General features: G+C 30.7%; 6 non-coding genes across 6 annotated transcripts; all 6 read left to right on the top strand.

Annotated features, from left to right (window-relative positions):
• Positions 1 to 709: 709 nt before the first annotated feature.
• On the top strand, positions 710 to 782 carry TRNAF-GAA (transfer RNA phenylalanine (anticodon GAA)). The gene has a single exon. It is a non-coding gene; the product is annotated as a tRNA-Phe (tRNA).
• Positions 783 to 1,273: 491 nt separating this feature from the next.
• TRNAF-GAA (transfer RNA phenylalanine (anticodon GAA)) lies at positions 1,274 to 1,346 on the top strand. The gene has a single exon. It is a non-coding gene; the product is annotated as a tRNA-Phe (tRNA).
• Positions 1,347 to 1,632: 286 nt separating this feature from the next.
• On the top strand, positions 1,633 to 1,705 carry TRNAF-GAA (transfer RNA phenylalanine (anticodon GAA)). Its single transcript has one exon. It is a non-coding gene; the product is annotated as a tRNA-Phe (tRNA).
• Positions 1,706 to 2,207: 502 nt separating this feature from the next.
• TRNAF-GAA (transfer RNA phenylalanine (anticodon GAA)) lies at positions 2,208 to 2,280 on the top strand. Its single transcript has one exon. It is a non-coding gene; the product is annotated as a tRNA-Phe (tRNA).
• Positions 2,281 to 2,901: 621 nt separating this feature from the next.
• TRNAF-GAA (transfer RNA phenylalanine (anticodon GAA)) lies at positions 2,902 to 2,974 on the top strand. Its single transcript has one exon. It is a non-coding gene; the product is annotated as a tRNA-Phe (tRNA).
• A 779-nt stretch (positions 2,975 to 3,753) lies between these two features.
• On the top strand, positions 3,754 to 3,826 carry TRNAF-GAA (transfer RNA phenylalanine (anticodon GAA)). Its single transcript has one exon. It is a non-coding gene; the product is annotated as a tRNA-Phe (tRNA).
• Positions 3,827 to 16,103: the final 12,277 nt, after the last annotated feature.

Genomic DNA, 16,103 nt, shown 5'->3' with positions numbered 1-16,103 from the left:
AAATTAAGTTGGTTTAAGATGTAGGAACCGCGGGTCTAACAATATAAAAAATCAGGTATTTTAAATAAATCATATCAGATTATTATTTGATTCCATCCATCTAAATGCTTTTGAAGAAATGCAGTCTTTACCTTCTGAAATTAAGAATTATATAATTAGTGGATTCAGAAGGTATCCTATAATGTCATATTGTCTTAATGTTCTAATATTTCACGACTCGGAGGCTTGGCTTATCCGGGCCAAATACGTTCGTCGCAGGTCTCTGCTGGTTGGTTACAGCAGAGACCTGCTGTACCAACCAGCATACATAGAGTAGTATTCAGACTAATTATGAATAAAAATTCCAGTGGAGTTTTTCCCCTTTTTCTTATTTTTAACATTGAATTTGAAAAAGAAAAATGGGAAAAGGGAAAAGATAAAATACTTTCGGGGAATTTTAATGCATATGTGGGCTTATGTATTTAAAAAATTGATTGGCTTGAAAGGCAATAACACACTTTTAAACCATTGTCAAATCTTAGAAAATATGACAATATGACATGATAGTATAACATGTGAATCCACTAAATATATTGGTGTTCTTATCACAGATTTGACCTTTTCAAAGCATTGGTTTTAGTAAGCAGGTAATAAATATATGCATATTTTTTTTAGCAAATATGTTCTCTAAAATGTTGTAGCTTTGAAAATCCTGCGAAGCAAATTATATGCCGAAATAGCTCAGTTGGGAGAGCGTTAGACTGAAGATCTAAAGGTCCCCGGTTCAATCCCGGGTTTCGGCAAAACTCAACTTTTATGCATTTCATAATCCATAAAAAACTATTATTATTAGATAGTCTTAGATTATAAAAATGCATTCAACACGCTCTACCATGGTACGAAATGAAAATAAAGTGCAATTCCCGGTTTCTGGGAAATGAGATGACCATGACTTTGAAATTCAAGACTTGAATTAAAAAGGTGTATATAGAGGAAAAGAAAAAATAAACTTTCTGAATTTGCTATACAGATGTTTGCTTGCAAAATTGTTTCTCATAATTACAACATCTTTGGAAGTGGAAACATTTATGTATATTTGCTACAAATGTCTATTTTAATATTTTAATTTAAAGCCACAAATCCTTATCTAATTTGACCTTTTTAACCCCATGTTTATTAAATTGAATTTAGCATTCAGATGAAAAGCAAAAGTATGTTATGTTTGCATAATTTTTAATCCTTATTTTTTAATCAAATGTCGGTAGTTTAAAGACCCTAGTTCAGATTATTATAAGCCGAAATAGCTCAGTTGGGAGAGCGCTAGACTGAAGATCTAAAGGTCCCCGGTTCAATCCCGGGTTTCGGCAAAACTTATCTTTTATGAATTTCATAATCTTTATAAAACCAATATTTAATGCACACAAGACAGAAGTTTATGTTATAATAGTGCAAGGCTTGATAGTATGAAATTTTAATAAAATTGAATTACACTACACAAATCTTTATTGAAAATGTAACCTTCTTTCTACAACCTATGTTTAATAAATTCATTTTATCATTCAGGTGAAAAAAACATGTATTTGATCGAAAGTTTTAATCAAAATTTTGTTTAAAATGTTGCTAATTTGAAGTACTTTGTTCAGTTAATTAGAAGCCGAAATAGCTCAGTTGGGAGAGCGTTAGACTGAAGATCTAAAGGTCCCCGGTTCAATCCCGGGTTTCGGCAAAACTCAACTTTTATGCATTTCATAATCCATAAAAAACTGTTATTATTAGATAGTCTTAGATTATAATAATGCATTCAACACGCTACACCATACTACGAAATTATAATAAAGTGCAATTCGCGGTTTCTGGGAAATGAAATGACTATGATCTTGGAAGTCAAGACCTGAATTAAGAAGATGTATATAAAGGAGTGGAAAAAAGAAACTTTCTGAGTTTGTTATACATATGTTTTCCTGCAAAATTGTTTCTCATAAATACAACATTTTGAAAGTAGAAACATTTACATATATTTGCTACGAATGTCTATTTTAATATTTCTATTATGATTTAAAGGCACAAATCCTTATCGAATTTGACCTTTTAAACTTAACTTGAATTATTAACTTGAATTTAGCATTCAGGTAAAAAGCTAAAGTATTAATGTTTCCATAATTTTTAATCCTTATTTTTTAGTCAAATGTCGGTAGTTTGAAGACCCTACTTAGTTCAGATTATTATAAGCCGAAATAGCTCAGTTGGGAGAGCGTTAGACTGAAGATCTAAAGGTCCCCGGTTCAATCCCGGGTTTCGGCATAAGTACTGTTTTATGCACTTCCAATTTTATGAAACCAATGGGGCATTACATGACGATAGATACATTTATGCAGTTCCAAATTAAGTTGGTTTAAGACGTAGAAACCGCGGAGCTAAAAATATAAAAAATCAGGTATCTTAAATAAATCATATCAGGTTATTATTTGATTCCATTCATCTAAATGCTTTTGAAGAAGAAATGCAATTGCAACTGTTCTGAAATTAAGAATTATATAATTTGTGGATTCACATGGTATCCTATCATGACATATTGTCTTAATGTTCTAATATTTCACAACTCGGAGGCTCGTCTTATCCGGCTCTTAAGCGTTCGTCGCAGGTCTCTGCTGGTTGGTTACGACAGTACAATAAACATAACATACACAGAGTAGTATTTTTAAACCATTGTGAAATATTAGAAAATATGACAATATGAGATGATAGCATAACCTGTGAATCCACTAAATATATTGGTGTTCTAATCACAGATTTGACCTTTTCAAAGCTTTAGTTTTAGTAAACGTCATTTACGTTTGCAGGTAATAAATATATGCATATTTTTTTAACAAATGTGTTCTCAAAAATTTTGAAACATTGAAATTCGTGTTAAGCAAATTATATGCCAAAATAGCTCAGTTGGGAGAGCGTTAGACTGAAGATCTAAAGGTCCCCGGTTCAATCCCGGGTTTCGGCAAAAAACAATTTTTATGTATTTCACAATCTATAAAAAAAAATATTATTATTAGATTATAATAATGCATTTAACACGCTATACCATGGTATTAAAATAAAGTGCAATTCGCGGGTTTCTGGGTAATGAGATGAACATGACCTTGAAATTCAAGACTTGAATTAAGAAGCTGTATATAGAGGAAGAGAAAAAAGAAACTTTCTGAGTTTGCTATACAGACGTATGCCTGCAAAATAGTTTCTCATAATTACAATATTTTGAAGTGGAAACCATAGAGAAACATAGAGCGGAAACTAGAAAAAAACTCAAACAAAAAAATTACTCAAAATAATCACACATACGAGTGTTGTTTTTGTTTTCACATAGTTTTTTCCACTAATATATTCTCACCACTTAGGTTTCTGACAACTGATTTAGGTCTTTGACAGGAGAGTTTCCGCTCTATGTCTATTCTCTATGGTGGAAACATTTATGTATATTAGCTACGAATGTCTATTTTAATTTTTTTATTTAGATTTAAAGCCAGAAATCCTTATCGAATTTGACTGTCGGTAGATTAAAACCCATAGTTCTGGTTATTATAAGCCGAAATAGCTCAGTTGGGAGAGCGTTAGGTCTTTGACAGGAGAGTTTCCGCTCTATGTCTATTCTCTATGGTGGAAACATTTATGTATATTTGCTACGATTGTCTATTTTAATTTTTTTTATTTAGATTTAAAGCCAGAAATCCTTATCGAATTTGACTGTCGGTAGTTTGAAGACCCTAGTTCTGGTTATTATAAGCCGAAATAGCTCAGTTGGGAGAGCGTTAGACTGAAGATCTAAAGGTCCCCGGTTCAATCCCGGGTTTCGGCAAAAAATATCTTTTATGAATTTCATAATATCATAATTTCAGAAAGAAATGCAATTTTAATAACAATATTCTTCAAATTCTTCTCAGTTGTCAAAAACCTAAGTGGTGAGAATGTATTAGTAGAAAAAACTATGCGAAAGCAAAAACAACACTCGTATGTGTGATTATTTTGAGTAATTTTTTTGTTTGAGTTTTTTTCTAGTTTCCGCTCTATGTTCTATATGGTTTGAACTGCGTGTGCTGTATTTTTATAAGTCTTCTAGTTTTATGTCATATTCAAAAATTATGAAGAAATTCATGAAATGTATGAATTCTTGTTAAACCTTTAATGAATTCAAATCAATGTAAAGCAATTCATTACAGTTATGTATGAGTACAAAATGTTTTCTTTGTAGTTATTTAAATGTATAATTTTTTACTGTCGAACACCTTACTTATGAAACTGGGTTATATAAAGAAATTGTAATAATATATAATTTAAAGTGAACAATTTGCTAAATGGTGAAACTTATATAAAATTCTCTTTCAATTTCAAGTTTATATAAAAAAAAAATATTCACAAAACATTACGATTTTATGTGAAAATCATTAAAACCATCTTGCATAAATTTCTCATCGTTACATTAAATGAAAAAAAAAAACATCCAACACAACAATCAAAGTAATAAACATTTTAACAATAAACAATTTTAAGAATGTTGATGATGTGGAACATGGCTGCCAGATTTTTTAGAAACAGTTTCCAAAATAATAAATGAAAATGTATTAAAATCATGGAAATTTTTTTTTAATCGCTAAATAATAAATATTCCAATAATTTTTGAAGTGCTGTAGAAAATGTGTGGTTACAAAGTACATAGGGAGGAAACAAACAATTTTGACAAGGCATCGCACCCTACCCGTTCTGAATTTGTAAAAACTTGGTACACAGGTTATTTATGGTCATACAAAATGTGAACCGCTTATAAAGTTTTTACAATATTGTTCTCATAGTAATGCTTACGTATCGCGTTTTCAGTTTTTCATTTCGTGATCCTGTTTCCTTTTAAAAGGACTTTAAATTTTCAGAGGTTTTAAAATACTTCTGATCATCCTACTATGCCAAATTTGGTGTCAAATAATCAAGAAGAGTTGCAAAATATTTCGTATTATATTTATTTTATCCTTTAAGGATCAAAAGATGTCAAGATGTCCTTGAATATCCTTTTAGATTTCCAATCATTTTATTCCCAAAAATAGTGAGTTAAGACCCAAATATTGAATACCACATGCCAATATTTCTGACTAACAGAAATTTTGGTGTAACAGATTTTGCCCGCATTATATGAAAAAACGTACAAATTTTTCAAAGGGGGCAAGGTTTGTGGAACTTCTGAGGAGTAAATAAAGGCTTTTTATATACGAATTTGATATTGTTGAAAACCTTAGGACCTTTTGATTGATATTTTAGTAAAATTAAATAATTTTATAAATTTTTGGGACTTCATTTACCTTAAAAACTAAAAGAAAATTTCATATGGTGATTTCCCACGAATAAAAATTTTAATTAATGTAAAATTTTAACAATTAAAGATATCACAACAAAATTTGGAACTAATATAGACTCAAATGTCTTTAAATCAATGGCATTAGAATTTTAGAAGTTTTTTATTTTCAAATACCGAAAATGCTAAAACGGGGAAAATGTGTTTCAAAAACTGAGTTTTTTTTAGAAAAGTGCCTACTATGACGTTATTTACCGAGTGATAGTAAAAATACTTAGTAGGTATTTAAGAAACATATGAGGTTATACATATATGGAGCTTTTTCGTGGAACGGTGCCTTTTTAGAATTTTTTATTCAAAGCGATTTTTTTTATTTTAAAATAGGCCAAGTTTGGATAGGACTGGAGGGTGATATGTCCGCTTAAGTGAGCCAAATTTGTCTTTACACGCTTTTGCATTAAGTTATCTTTCCGGATCATATAAAAATTCTATATAGTCCCGAAGAAATTTTTTTTTCTACAAAAGAAAAAATATATGGGCTTTTTAGGGAAAAAACGTAAAAATACGGCCCTTTTTACAAGTTCCAACTTTGGATACGTATAACTTTTTATAGGGAAGAGATAACTGTTAGCAAGTTGTTTTTATTTAATTTAGAATTTTATCGCCAATATAGCTGATATTTTAGAAATAAATTTCGACCCTCCGTAGACCCACCATATCCAAAAATCCATAACAAGTTTGAGCAAAATTAAAAACAAATCAGTGAACTTGAATATCTCTTCAACTAATAGAGATAACCTATACATGTAAGCATATTTGTAGATTTTCTTAATGACTATTATTTAAAATTTCATCTCATTCGGACAATAAATGGATTTTTGGCGATTTTTTAAAAAAAATTGAGAACCGAGGTGACCAACTTTGAGTGGCAACGCACTGGCCCCCATTAGCTGAACAAACGTAAGTCAACTTGAACACACATCAGCTCCAACCTTGTGTAATTTCGCAAAAATATATCTAATAGTTCCCGAGATACAGAATTATTAAAAAAAAAACATTTCTAAACCACTGTGGGGAGTCCTTAAACACCACAGTTTATTCGAAAATACAATGGCTCTGTGCAATTTTGGCCAGATTTAACAACCAGGCAAATCACACAATTGAGTTATATAATACAGACAATATTATTTGTTTTTCCGAAAAAGACAAATCCACCAAATTGCCCGGAGGTCCACCCCCATTGAGAGATATTGGGCCTTGGAGAAAAGATCTCTAAAGATGAGTAAAAAAGTGGCACGAAGCGATCAGGATTTTAAAAATAAGTGGCGAAGAGGATACTCTGTGGTTGACAATAATACTGTATAAAAGCAAATGAATGGAGAATGGAGCGAAAATTGTATTAAAGAAATACATTATATCCTAATTATTAGTTTTTAATTAATATGTAAATGTTGGCATTTGCCGTACTCTCTCCTAAAGTATGAAAACAAAACCAAAGAAACATAGAATTCCATATGGAAATTATACCTCAAACCTGGTAGCCCCGACCAGCAGCAGCATGATAATGATGTTATTGTGCTGTTCATCATACAAAATACAAAAAAACAAGTGAGAGAGCTATATTCGGCTGTAACGAATCTTATATACCCTTCACCAAATTATACTTCAAAATACAAAATTTAAATATTTTTAGGTAAACAAAATTTATTTTTTTTCCAAAGTTTTTTTTTAATTTTTTGAAATTTTTTTTTTGGTGAAAAAAAAAAATTCGGGATAAAAATTTTTTTCCGATTTGGGCCCATTGTAGGTCCAACTTATTATGGTCTTATATACGTCGTTGCAAAGGTCTTTGAAATGTCTATCATTAGATATCCATATTGTCTATATTAATAACTTAGTAATTCAGATATAGGTCAAAAATCGAGGTTGTCCTGGTTTTTTCCTCATATCTCAGCCATTTGTGGACCGATTTTGCTGATTTTATATAGGAAACTTTTCGAAAGCATTATTGAAGATTTGGATTCCGAAGATATCTGGGGTCTTCAGATATTTGATTTCAACAGACAGACATGGCTTAATCGACACCGCTATCTATAAGGATCCAGAATATATATACTTTATAGGGTCGGAAAATTATATTGTGGAAATATACACACCACTAATATAATACAAACGCCGATTTCTGTGCATTTTGTATAAACACTTTGGTATAAACACTTCTGGTTGATCCGATTAAGTGGAGCTTATATTGGAGCTATGGGCAATCATAGACTGATCGTCACAAAATCCAGTAGTAATTTATGTATGTAGGTTAACGTCTTTTTCGAAGTGATCCTTATGATTTTAACCTTATCAAATTTATAGCAGATTTATGTACATTTAAATGGTTTTAGGAAGTGAACTTTATATGGGAGCTATGGTCAAATATGGTCCAAACAAAATATCGTTTTTTTGATTTATTTTTACATGGAACTTACTTTTACGGAATTTTGTATTCTGGATCTACTTGACCGATTATACTAATTTTCAATACCAAACATTTCTAATCAACAAAGAATATTTAGGAGAAATATCATTTCCCCTACGTCATTGCATCGAGGCCCTATAGCTAGATCTTTGATTCTACGACTAATATTTCCATAAGTTACAAACGGAATGACAAAATGAATATAGCCCCCCACTTTTTGGTGATGGGTACATTAAGTATAAATATAAAAAAACGCACTTTACAATGTGATAAAAAGAAATATTCCATTTACTTATATTTTGCTTCCAAAGAAAGCTGAGCAGTAAAACTATAAAAACAAAGAAATTATTGTAAATAACAGAAGAAAAAAGAATATGTACTGAATAAATATGTGTAAAAATATTAAATTTGTATAGATATGCAACAATTTAGTACATGATGGCATAAAGAAATCTATACAACAAGTAGAATATTTATTTTTCGTAATTACGATTATTAAAATTATTAAACCACACAATTTCTCTGCAATATTGCGCACTAAATGTACTGCCTGTGTTTAAATGTAAAAAAACAAGACAATAAAGAGTTTTTTGAAAGAAAGAAACCAGAACAAAGCCATTTTGACAAAGATTTATCGTCGAAATAATATAAAAAAATAAATATAAAGGAGTTACTGCAAAACATATAAAGAAATGAAGAAAACAAGTGCTGAAATAATTAAACAACATCATGCTTGAAATGATACGAAATATTGTTTGCGTACAAGAAATGGCATTTAAACAAACAACCGCCAATAATAATAAAAATGTTTATATTTATAACAAATATAGTTAGTAATAATAATTATAGTTGTGACGATAATGATAATTGAGATAAAGACGTAATTGTTGTGAATAATGTCGGTGGTGTATTATAATTATTACATTTATGGTTGCTGGTTATTTGTACAAAACTACAGTATGCTCTACTAAAAATCTTTTAAATATTCTACTATTTATTTTATGGTGAGGTAAAAATTGTTTATTCCATACCCATTTACACCTTTTTTCTTGAAACCTTATTAATAACGGCGAACTTTTCCACTCAATAATGCCTCTTTATGATCCAATACTGGGACATATTTGTTTTCACGCACACACTCAGAGCATGTTATTGTTGTAAAATAGTGGTCGGCACTCATAGTCGTCAGAGGACGAACATGATCGTTTATTTTACTAAAAACAACGCGAATGTTAAAGTAGTTCATAAAAATCATTAAATAAGAAACAAAAATCATAATCAATAGATGGTCAGAATGCATCAGAGACAGAAAGGTCATAACAGGTTACATATGCCAGTGGTCGGCCGATCAGGGTCAAAAGGCGATCCATAATTCAGAATAAACAATACAAATATGAGCGAAACTCGTTAAAATCATCAAAAAGGAATCAAATTGGAGATATTGCATCAAAAACACAATCATAAAATTCGTTTCCTGCAACACTAAAATACATTTGTGCCCACCACTGCAGTGCTGGGACAATATTTTTGCCCGTTACAAGCATCTGCACGAACCCTATTAACCCTCCCCACTATGGTGGTGCAGGGTATAAAAATTCTCAGAATATCGTTTTAATGTCACCATAAATATATTGTGTAAGTTTTAAGAATATGTATATATTTACTCTTACTATTTTTGTCACTCTCTTCCATACAAGTGCAACCACTGTGCACTGGTTAAAGGACGAAAACAGACACTGATTCGGGAATTTTCTCCGATAATGTTTAACAACGGATATCAAACTGCCCGTTGTTCAAACGCAAATTTAAAGCATCGCTGCGGCAGCGAAAATAATTCAACAACTCAATCTAGACTCATCGATTATTGATATCTAAATAGACATGCATGCACCAATCAAGGCTCTCAGTTCCAATGTGGCGAACTTGAAATGTCTACTCGATTGCATACATTCAATATGACAGCTTGGACATCATCATGTCGAGCTAAGATGGGTGATATGTCGGAATATGATCTCATCCGTGAGAAAGAAACTGGTTGAATGAAAGCGAGTTTGTAGCGTGCAAAGACTTTGGTTGCGATATCGAATATGAAAATCGGTGATCTAAGGTATCACTTGTAGAATATCTAGAATACTCTGGCCGTCTTAGTCACGGCAAAGTACCGGGTCTTTCTAGGAATTTGATCGGTTTCGATCGGACTCTAGTGATTGTATTGTATAAATTATATAGTAGCCCAAGAAAGTCTACATACAGGAAAAATTATTATGTTACTTTAATTTAAAGCAGTTTTTTTTAGTTTTTTTATGAGATATATAATAATACATGTCTTATGTCGATTTTAGCAATAAAAAAATTCAAATAACGCCCAAAAGTTCACTGTTATTAGAGTTATTGATTCTGAGTAAAATAGCGAAAAATTTATTCTCGGTCACGCCTACTTTTTGGTGGGCGGGGCTATTAAGTTTCATAATATTTTGAACATTAATACTAGGGTATTCGAATTATTCGATTTTTCTCTTGTTCGAATAAAACGAATAATTCGAATAAGAGATTTTAACTTGTTCGAATAATTCGATCACACGTTTAAAATTAATCGAATTATTCGAATAATTTAATTTTTTTAATATTTTATTGTTAAAGAAAAAAAAAAATAACGTTAAGTTAACAATTCAAGTACTGATAATGTTAAAAAACATTCGAAAACAAAGTCCATTATTAAATTATCAACAGAAATATTCTGATGAGATTAACTCCCCCTTTAGTTTCCGTTTTTGAGCTATGCTTTAAAAAATTTGAGCTAGTTGGACATGATCCTGAATTCAAACACAATATAAATAATTCTTTAGTAAATTAATTATTCACTATTTCTAAATTATTTATAACAAATTGTATTATACATCAAGTTCTATCTATCAACGTGTCCGAATCATTGGTTAATAATGTGGTCTTGGGGAATTACACAATAAAGGGAATCTGTCCAAAGTTTGATATTATTGTCAGTGAACGTGGCTAATTTGAAGTCAGACAGTGCATGATTGACGCATTTACAAATACGCAAAAATTTTATTACCATGTTAGACAAAGATCTTCAACGATGTTCAAAATCATGTATAAGACAAACTCCATGCTTTTCTTGCAACAAAACGTTAGTTTGCAATATTTGTGTTTATCAATCACTTATACGCATATATTTTAAGATCATGGCCTTCATCTATTTCAATGTAATCATTATAAATGTCATCCTCAATATCACTTTCGACGACCGTTTCAAAATCACATTCTCCATCACATTCAACTCCACTTTAATCTAACTTAAAATTTTGATTATTAATTGCGATTCTTCTAATATTTCGCCAGCTAAATAACAAATATTTTATTCCGTACCTTTTATTTTCATTGGTTCAAGTCCTAAGTTAAAAATCTTGAAAGATTTGTTTTTAGAATTGTAACTTCTTGCAGTAATATTTATATATTTATAAAAGGAGCTATCGAAACACTCATCTACAATGATCGAAAGTCCCTTTGTCTTTAGTTATTTGTTAAATTTCAGAAACAATACTATTTTTGTGAGTCATTATTACTTATTTAAATTTGAAATTATGAAAAATTTTAAGCAATTTAATAAATTTAAATATATATGAACATTTATTTATTCGTTTTATTCGATTATTCTACATAAAATTTTTCGAATTATTCGTTATTCGAAAATGGCCATTTTTAAATTGTTCGAATAATTATTCGAAAGAAATTATTCGATTAATCGAACGATCATTAGTCGAATGAATACCCTAATTAATACCCAAAAAAAATTCGTTTTTTGACTCCGAATCAAAAATTCTAATAACGGTGAAATTTTGGACGTGATAGGAAATGTTGCCAAACCCGACTTAAGTGATGTTGTTTTAATTTTTTTAGTGTGAATTTATTTTTTTAACAAATATATTTCATTACTTTTAACTTACAAATACAGCTTTCAACGAAAGAAATTTAATTTGAATTCCTGTATGTAGACTTTATTGGAGGGATCTTGCGAATATTCTGGCCGATGGTAATATCCAATATTATGCTCTAGGAACAATCCAATCAACAGCCCATAGCCTCAGAAATAAAAAGACGTAAATGGCGATGGATTGGCCATACATTGAGAAGGCCATGGAAAGACATCACAAGAAATGCAATTGAATGGAATCCAGTAGGCAGTAGAAGAAGAATTCGCCCAACTCATACCTGGGGAAGGCAAATCGACGCAGAAATATCCGAAATGCATAAGGGTTGGAGCGAAGTGACAGCGTTAGCACACGAAAGGAACATGGTCAACCAATTTATTGTGACCCTATGCTCCTTATAGGATCAACGGGAATATACTATATTACAATGCGCCCCAGGATCTACGTGTATACTAACCTTAATTAAAAACAGGTTTAAGCTCTTGCACGAAATCAACTACACTCGAATATAGAGTCGATTCATATTTATATTCACCCCTATCGGCAATAACATGTGAAATTTTGTTCCCATGTAATATCCATTTCCCTCGAAGGGAAAATTGCTATCGTGAAATTCCACTGGAACTTTTCATTCACAATAGTTGATTTTGTTCGTAACAGCTGTTTATTGTTTACAAAATTCCACAACATGGGGAATTTTTTCACGTGAACAAAGTTGATGAACGAAAAAAGGAAAAGGGAACACATTTCATGTGAAATATTGATTCGCGATAGTGGTTATTATTACGATATGAATTAAATATTTAACATTATAAATTACCATTTCAACTATGATTTATAATTACAATATATAAAACATATTTTGAGTTTTTAAAGTTCAAAAATATATTTTTCTGCTAAATCTTTTATCATATTAAACGTGTTAACTTGATGATTTATAGAATTTGACGTGGCGTTGGAAGAGTTTTAACATAAATTTAATTCTTTGGTCACTACATTTACTTGAACTGCAAATACACCATTTAGTTTAGAATTATTTATTTCATCAAGCTCTAGTTTAAATTAATGAAACAGTATAGACTTTACTTTAAAATTAAAATAATAGAATTATTCTACAAGGATAACAGATTCTTCAAGGTGATATAAGTAATGCCAATAATTAGCGTAATAATATGGAAGATTAATCTTTAATTTTAATAATTATTAACCAAAACCATTCTTGAGAATATTGATTTTTATGGATTAGTGCTGAAATATGGTTTAAATTTTCCAAATAAAATGTTTAACTTGCTACCAATAGACATACATATGTCAACGAATTCATTCCTGTTCTAGATAATGCTATGACGATCTTACTATCTTGGAGGAGCAACACATCCCACATCTTTAATTACAGACTATTAAAATGGCTCTTAAAGAAACACTTGTTTCATGTTAAAATTATTGGATTCAACAACAGTAAAATATAAAACTGCAAAAATTATGAAAATAAATATACCAGAATTAGCTTTTCTCTTTTAAGTCTTTTGAACTTTTTAAATGCTCTATATTTTGTAGATTTCTATATTTTAATGTCAAACTCAATAATTATATTCTTAAATTTGTTCATAAAATAGCTTGCAGCTTTAAAAATATTAAGTTTATTTGACTCACACGATGTGATTTTGTAGCCACCAGACAAATTCACCCCTATCGTGAAAAACATGTGAAAATTATGTTCCCATGAAATATCCATTTCCCTCGAAGGAAAAATTGCTATCGTGATATACCCCTGAACTTTTCATTCACAATAGTTGATTTTGTTCGGGAATTTTTTCACGTGAACAAAATTTATGAACGAAAAGTGGGAAAAGGGAACATATTTCATGTGAAATATTGATTCGCGATAGGGGTGATTATATCAATATCATTATTGACTCTGAAAATGTTGAGGAAGAATATCGTTATGAGGTTATTTTTCGACCCAACCTATTATATCTTAAAACATGTGTTAAATAGGACAATCATTTTGAAGTGTTGAATTTGATACATTTGTGTTGAAACTATGGAAATGGTGTAGAAAATATGGCTATAAAAAGTAGAACGTGATATTTATTTAACACGTGTATAGACGTTTTCAAACTTTTGCAAGGGGAAGCTGAATAGTTCAAAGTGATGTGAATTGAAATGAAAAACAAGCCATACAAGAAAAGCAAACAAAATAGTAATGACCAGTAAATATAAATACATACATACATACAAATATAAAGCACCTGGGGATGGGTCAATAAGTTCTCAAAAAAAAAATACTGAAATATTTGAAATAACTTATATAACTTCGTTTAAGTCTATACGAAAATTACATAACCACCTAAGGATCTAATTTAAGGATGAAATGTTAATTAATAATCAGATTAGTTAATCTAAAAATAAATATAATCTAACGTTAATCCCCTTTGATGTTGTTTTTGTTAGTTTAAACTTTGTAGTATTGCCATAAAAAATTTCAGAAAGTGTAACATTTTGTTATCAAAAAGCAAGGCGAATTTATATACCAATTGGCGTTGGTGGCGAATTCGGCTAATACGAGCGAATTCATGAATTGTTTACATATGGAGTTGGACATTCTCAACAATCACTCATTGTCAATGTGAGAGTTGATTCGAATCTCAGTCTACATATATAAAAAATGAATAATGAATTCGCTCATATTATCCGAATTCGCTACCAACACCAATTGATATATAAATTCGCCTTGTGAAAACAAAAAGTGAGTAATTTCTGAATAAGAAGAAGAAAAGTGTAGCTGGCTGCGTATGCAGTGATAATAAATTGGAAAAATTTCGAAAAATCAAATAATTCAGAGTATTTGAGCTCCAGGGCCTTTTTTATGAAAATTTTGATATTTTTATCTCAATATTTTTTTTCTGAAGATGCTACACATTTTTATAAAAAATACCTTAAGCTCAAAAATGTATTATTTGAAAGAGGTCAAATAAAATAATAAAAAACAAATATTTTCGAGTATCTTTGCACTTGGAATAACCCATTTTTTATGTTTTCCTGCATAAATATTTGTACTTTTAGATTTTTTTTGCAAAGATTAAGCCGCCTATATTGGCCGCTTAAACTAGCAAACAAAATAAAATAATCGTCGACCCAAAAACAACATCTGTATTTTAAACTTAATTTAATCTTCAAGTCAAAAACCCGCCCTGAAGCAATTAAAGCCTTTGATAGAAACTCCAGCAACAGATTTTGAAAAGTTCAAAACATTGTGAATTTTACCGCCTTAATTTTTTGCTTGTTTCAAATACACTTATAGTTTGTGGTTAATTGCGTGCCAGGAACCTATTCGATGGAATATAAACATATTATTGTTTATATTAACATTTATTGCTGACCCCTTATGGTGCAACCATGGCGGTGGGGGAGAGAGAAAAACAGCAAACAGCCAGAAAATATGAAAATATGCAATCAAGACATTTTTTATTGAGTCAGTTCTTCGGTGCACTTTTTATGATGAAGAAAGGCAAGCAAGCAGCCAGGCAAGCAAACAACAAAATATCGTCAACAGATGCCAGCCAGCTTTAGAAATGAAACCAATGAGACAAAATACATGTTGGCACGTTGCTATTCCTGCACAGCACGTGTAGAAACAAAACATAAGTTTGGCTTTAACCAGTTGAAGTAGATGCTTATGAAGATGAGGAACCCCTTCAGCTTGAAATAATAAAAATAATGACACAGGAATTATGGCTGATAACAAACTACTACAACAGTTTAATGTGAACCGCACACTCCATGATTAAGGGGGAGAAGTAAAGAAAATGAAACAAATTATGCGCTTTTAAAAATGCATGTTGGAGAAATACACCAGATGATTCAATAAAATAAACTAAAAATGTACAATATTTCTAGAAGAAGGGTTATGTTGTCGTTAACGTTTAAAAGAAAATGTAAATAATCCATAAAATGTGTCACAGTAACAACATTCATGTATCAAAAATTATGGCAATCATTTTAAAAATCTATTCATTAAAATGAAACAAATGATTCATAATAAAGAGTTACTAAAGGTATTCACGTCAGCATGGCTGACACTCGGAACTTGTTCCCACAGAAATGATCTTAGATGAATTTGAGTAGGATGGGAGAGGGACCAATTCGCCTATTTTACGATCTCTTCTAAAAGCCACAAAAGATATTTCTAAATTTGTTCTTGCGGGAAGTTTTACTTTACTTCAGCTGAAGCACAAAGTTTGCTCACCAAAGCATACGTTGAATGTGTTATATCGGTTTCAACGTACCGAACGCAACTGATTCGTTTGATTCGAAAAACGGCCAGACATGAAATCGTAATATTCCATCTCGGCAACGCTCGGTCGCATGTTGCACTACC

Source organism: Calliphora vicina, chromosome 1 (genome assembly GCF_958450345.1).
Source record: "Calliphora vicina chromosome 1, idCalVici1.1, whole genome shotgun sequence".
NCBI lineage: Eukaryota > Metazoa > Arthropoda > Insecta > Diptera > Calliphoridae > Calliphora > Calliphora vicina.
The sequence above is the reverse complement of the archived record's forward strand: the minus strand, read 5'-3'. Positions and strand labels throughout refer to the sequence as shown.